Genomic DNA, 6,366 nt, shown 5'->3' with positions numbered 1-6,366 from the left:
AATCTCTTTGCAGCCCCATTTCTGACTCCTCCCATAATCAGTAACACCTGCCAGCATTCCCATATTCTTCCAGCTTTCATGGGCTGCCACAGTGGGTCTGGGCAGGTGTGGCCCCATGTCATGGAGTCAATCTTCTTCAAGCTCTCACGCAGGTGCTGTAACCGGGGGGAGCTGCCCCCCAGTTACATCTTGGGTGGAAGTCACTTCCATCCCCCTGACTCAAAGCATGGCCACAGCTATTTAACTTATCCATGAAACCAGTTAAAGGTTACAGATATGTTAAATGACCATGCCAGAGGTTAGCTGCAAAGCTGTGGCTGTACTAAACAGCTCTGAATGGCCCTGCTCCATGTGTCCCTTCCCCTGACTCAACCCTGATGGGGGAGGGGTGAGGACATCCTATATGTTTTTCTAATATTCCTTGGATGCCTTGAGTTCTGGACCCCATTCCAAATCTCTATTTGGGCTCCCCCTCTTGGTTGCACCCTGTTATACTTGGAGAGGTGTTTTAGGAGCTGGCACTCCTGAGTTCTGGGGCTGAGACCAATTTCCTGCCCCTACAGAGTAGAGGGGCCAGTTCCTCTGCAAAAGGCTGTGAGGGGGCTACCTTGCCTAGCAAGGCCTCCATGTTCTCCCAGGGCATCTGTGGGGACAGCCTGGTGGACTTTGCAGGGCTAGAATCACCCCACCCTCCCTTTGGTGCTGCCCCGGACCCACTCCAAATGCCAGGGCCACCTTGGGCCCCACCCGCACTCATGCACACTCACCACACCTTCCCTGAGTCCTCCTCCTGCCGGGCAGGGGCTGGGCTCATCTGGAGATGAAGTGGCCAAGGCTTGGCTCCCAAGAGGTCCACAGTCCACCCAGGAGCTGGGCTGGGTGTCAACCCATAAACCAGAAATGAACCAATAAAGTAGAATAGCAAAGGAGCTTGGCTCGTGGGCGCTACATCTTACAGCCTCAGTCCAGGTCCCAGTTTGGCCACTTATCAGCTATGTACGCCTGTGTCAGTTTCCTCATCTGTAAAAACAGCTCTTAGTTCACAGGATTGTGAGGATTAAATGAGGGTGGAGGACAAACATTTAGGCTATGCTAGTGATCCTCAGGTTGGCCACAAGAGGCATCTCACCACCCATGATATGATGTGTTTTACCCACATAGCAATTTGATGAGGTCATCCCTTCAAATGGGAAGCCAGCTCAGGGAGGTGACATGATTGGCCTGTGCCTAGATGGTAGACCCTTGCCTGGCTCCCAGCCCTAGTCACACTTTGGACCTTTGAATCTGGCTCTCGGCCTCCCTGCTGATCCCGGGAGGAAGATGGATAGGAAGGGACAGAGTGGCCCCAGGGAAGCCCTGGGGAGGCTGGGGTATGTCTAAATGGGGGAGGTGATGTCGACCCAGCCGGCACCTGCTCTCCAGCTGGGCCCAGACAGGCTGGCTTCCTGGAGCCTCCAGGCCCATACTGAGCCTGGAACACTCTCCCCGCCTTCCCAGCCCTGCTGGGCCTCTAGTGTTCCAAACTCAGCTTGTGGTCTCCTCCGTGGGGAAGCTTTCTGAGACCTCACATGCTTTGGGCAGTCTATGTGGGGTATCCAGAGGCCAGCAGAATGCCCCACTGCCCACCCTGCCCCACTATCAAGGGGACCCAATAGGAATGGCACAGTTCCAGACTGAGGTGCCTTCAGCTTTTACGGTATATACAAAGTCTGTGAATCGTAAGTTGTCTTGTTGGAAGCATTTAAAAGTTTTTATAAACTACTTCACAATTAGCCCTGGCTGGTGTGGCTCAATTGGTTGGGCATGGTCCTGCAGACCAAAAGGTCTCTGGTTCAATTCCCAGTCACAGCACAACTGGGGTTCAGTCCCTCGCTGGGGTGTGTTTTGGAGGGTGCAAAAAGGTAACCAATTAATGTTTCTCTCTTGTATCCATGTTTCTCTCCCTCTCTTCCTCTCTCTCTAAAAAGCAATGGAAAATGTCCTCCAGTGAGGATAAAAAAATAATAAAATAAAAATTTCACACTGAATACATTGTTCTGCAGCTTGTTTTATCCACTTAACCTGATGTTTCCAAATTTTTTTCCCAACTTAAAAAAATCAGCTTTGTTGAGGTATTTATTTTATAGAGCTGCTATAACAGATTACTAAACAACAAAAAATTTGTTGTGTCACAGTTTGGAGGCCAGAAGACCAAGATTAAGGTGTGGGCAGGGTTGGTTCCTTATAGATGCTCCCGGGATGAACTCTATTCCGTGCCTCTCTCCCCACTTCCGGTGCCGCCAGCAGTCCCTGGCGCTCCTGGGTTTGCAGACACACCGCTCCCATCTCCGCCTCTGTTTTCACAAGGCCTCCCCTCTGGGTCTTCTCCGTGTCCCTTGGGCTCATACTGCTCTCTGCTTTCTCTTCTGAGTAGACAAGTGATGACATTTAGGTCCCATCCTACTTGCAGGATGATGGCATCTTGAGACCTTTAGCTCACATCTGAAAAGACCCTATTTTTAAATAATGTCACTTTCTCAGGGACTGGAAGTTAGGGCTTGGATTTAACTTTTTTGAAGACACAATCCAACCCACTACAAGGAATAGTTTTTATATATTAAAGTTAATCAATTTTAAGTGTTTCATTTGGTGAGTTTTGGAGAAGTATGTGCAGTAGCCTAACTGCCACCACTATCAGGATATAGAACACATTTTTTTTTAAAGCAACTGACAGTCAATTTATTAAAAAGATTGATTTAAACACCTGTGATGGTGACTTTAACCTTGACCCCTGGCTCAGCACTGGTGGGAATGATCTGCTTGCCAGTGTCAGAAGGGCTGTGTCAGTCAGTGGGCCGCCTGTGGCTCCTTGTCTGAAAATGCTCCCGAGTCTTAGAACCCTCCCCAAAGGGAGTTTTTCTTGTAGGGATTCTCACTCAGTCTTGCTGGCATTCCAGCTGGTCTTTTCACTTTGAGATTCTTTTCCTTTGGGCTCCTGATCAAATCAGCACACACCTTCTCCAAGTATTTTGACACTGCAGCTGGTGAGAGTAATTCAGTGAATCACCACCTCCGGTTCCATGGGTGTCTTTCTAGTGTCTTTAAAAGCTAGGGCTGCTGTGTGCCTCCCTGACCCACTCGTGCTGCTGTGAGAGGAACCGTGGTGAGTCAGGAACAGGAGTGGGTGGAATGGAACTCAGTGCAGCTGCAACTCCCTCAAGGAGACAGAACACTTTCATCACTATAAAAGTTCGATCTCTGCAGTCAGTCTCTCTCCCCACCCCCAGCCTCTGGCGATCACTGATCTGCTTTCTGTTACTATCATATTGTCTTTACCACAATGCTTTCTCTAAATGGAATCATATATAGCATGTGGTTTTTGTGCCTGGCTTCTTTGGTAAACTTAGCATAATGCTTCTGAGATGCATCTATGTTATATGTATCAGTGGAATGCATCGGTTTGAAAAACTTCAAATGTAAAGAAAAGTTGCAGGAATATCCCCAGCTGGTGTGCTCAGTGGATTGAGTGCTGGCCTGGGAACTAAAGGGTTACTGGTTCAATTCCCAGTCAGGGCACATGCTTGAGTTGTGGGCCTGGTCACCATTGGGGGCGTGCAAGAGGCAACCACACATGGAGGTTTCTCTCCCTCTCTTTCTCTTTCCCCTCTCTAAAAGTAAATAAATAAAATCTTTTCTAAAAAGAAAGAAAAATATTATTACAGGAATAATATAAATAAGGATAAAATAGAAATAAGAAATAGAAATAATATAAATAAGAATACAATAAAAAAGAAAGAAAAATTATATTGTAGGAATAATGTAAATGAATAGCCTCCCCATAGGCTCACATTTTGCCACATTTGCTTTCTTTCTGTTATGCTATACATACCACACACATTTTGCTAAATCATAGGGTGCTCCAGCATCTTACTCAGCATCTCTTGAGGACACAAGTATTTTCCTACATAAGCACATACCATTATCACATGTGATAAATTGAACATTTACAAAATATGATAGATACAATAATCTTTTATTACTGTTTATTATGGTAATGCCCTTTTTAAATGATGTTTTTTTGATTCAGGATCGCATCAAGAATCACATGTTGCATAGCTGTATTTCTCTTTAATCTCTTTTAATCTAAAATAGTCCCTGTACCTTCTTTTCTTTTTTAGTATATTTTATTGAATATGTATGCTATTACAGTTGTCCCAGTTTTCCCCCCTTCTCCCCTCCAACTGGTACCCTGTTTCCTCCAGCAATCATCCTTTAGTTCATGTCAATGGGTCATACATATAAGTTCTTTGGCTTCTCCATTTCAAAGAACTATGAGGGCTTATTCTGAGTCAGGGTGAGATAGCTAAAGGGCTATAAAACTTTGGGAAGCAAACTTGTTTTGTGCTTGGACTCTTATCAGATAACTGAGGGCATTCTTAGCAAAGCAGGTTTCACAGGATTTTATGCATTATTTCTTAGGCCTGATTGCCCCAGGGAACCCACCCTTTCCAGCACAGGGCTGCACCCACCTGGGGCAATGTTTCAGGCTTAAGGCAGGCTGGGGAAGTAAGGCAGCCAAGATATTAAGAAACTTTTTGCAGACAGAATGAGGACTCAGGCTATGTCAAAGCTAAGGGGCGAGGGTCCATCACTCCCTTTTTCTATAGCCCCCCAAGTCCTTCCCTGAGGGCTCCTTTGTGACCGTGCCTGTCTTAGGTCATCCCTCCTTTGAGGAACCTTACCCGCCATTGGCTAACTGGTCAGGCTCAGGGTCAAGCAGGGTGAAGTAAAGGGGCAGAGGCAGCGCCCCTGCCAGGGAGATAAGCTTTGTCTCCTTAGTGGTTTATAGTCCCAAGGTCTTTCACTCAGCCTTAGCCATGGGGGGTTACAGCTTCTGAAACCAGGAAGGGTGGTTCCCAACAAGGTAGAGCTGCTTTTGCTCTCTGTCTTAGTAGCATAGCCTATGTAGAAAAGGCACTTGTAAATTGTGTGGGGTGGAGCCTTAGGTAATTGCCAGGACCAGGACGGGGCAACCTGCTTGACCCCTTTGTGGCTCTGTGTGTGTGTATGGCTGGGGCCTGGAGAGGGGACAATGCCATTGCCTGGCTTCTGGAGGCTTGCTCGGTCCTCTTCCTGCCACCAGTCACCTCACCCACTTTCTGTATGCAATTGGTGCCCTTCCAGCTGCTGCGGTGGGGTTTGCCTTTGTCCTCAGCCCAGCAGACCCTTTAAGTGGCAAAGCACCAGCAGTTTCTTCTGCTGCCCCAACCCCCACTAGTTTTTACAGCCAGGGGTAATGGGGGTTTATCTTCCCTGTGCTGGAACCCTGGGCTGTGTGGTCTGGCCTGGGGCTGGGAGTGCTTGCTCCCAAGGCACCCTTCCTATTTTTATCCATTACATGTGAATGTGGGACCGATAGTTACACCGCCACAGCCCCAGCTGCCTCTCTGTGGCACACTGCCTCTCTGCCTCTCCTACCCATCTGGGTGAATGTGGTTTCTACAAATCCTTGGTTGTCGGACCTCCGTACAGCTCGATTTTCTGATGGTTCTGGGTGTTATATGTTTTTGAGGTCTGGGTGTAATTCTATGGTTGTGCAAGGAGGCTAAGCGTGTTTACCTATGCCTCCACCTTGGCAAGAAGTCCTTAGATTCGTCCCTGTGCCTTCTTCCATATGAATTCCATATAAATTTTTTTTACTTTATTTTTATTTGTATTTATTTAATTAATTTGCTAGAGAGAGGGAAAGAGAGGGAGAGAAACATTGATGTTAGAAACATTGGTTGTTTGTCCTCCATATGCGCCCTAACTGGGGACTGAACCTGAAACTCAGGCGTGTGCCCTGACCCGGAATCAAACCTGCAACCTTTTGATTTGCAGGATGATGCCCAACCAACCGAGCCACACCAGCCAGGACCCATATGAATTTTAGCATGGTTTTTCTATTCTGAAAAAAAATCATTGGGGTTTATTTTATCTATTTATTTTCCTCACCTGAGGACATTTTTACTATTACTTTTTAGAGAGAGAGGAAGGGAGGGAGAGAGAAACGTGGACATGAGAGAGAAAGATCAGTTGGTTTTCTCCCATATGTGTTTGGACCGGGAATTGAGCCAGCAACCTAGGAATGTGCCCTGACCAGGAGTTCAAGGTGCAACTCTTCGGCTACCGACAACACTCCATGCAACTGAGCTTCACCAGCCAGGGCCATCGTTGGGATTTTAATAGGGATTGCCTCGAATCTGTAGATTGCTGTGGGTAGTATTGACATTTTAACAAGCTCCCGAAAGCTGTGTGCCAGCTGCTCTGGTTAACACGCACAGCTGCCTGCCGCATGGCTGGGGGTGCTGGTTAAGTAGCTGCTACTGTGCTAAGATCTACCGCAAT

This window comes from Phyllostomus hastatus, unplaced genomic scaffold, assembly GCF_019186645.2.
Source record: "Phyllostomus hastatus isolate PE091 unplaced genomic scaffold, TTU_PhHast_1.1 phas_scaffold_442, whole genome shotgun sequence".
Lineage (NCBI taxonomy): Eukaryota > Metazoa > Chordata > Mammalia > Chiroptera > Phyllostomidae > Phyllostomus > Phyllostomus hastatus.
Note: the sequence above shows the minus strand (reverse complement) of the source record.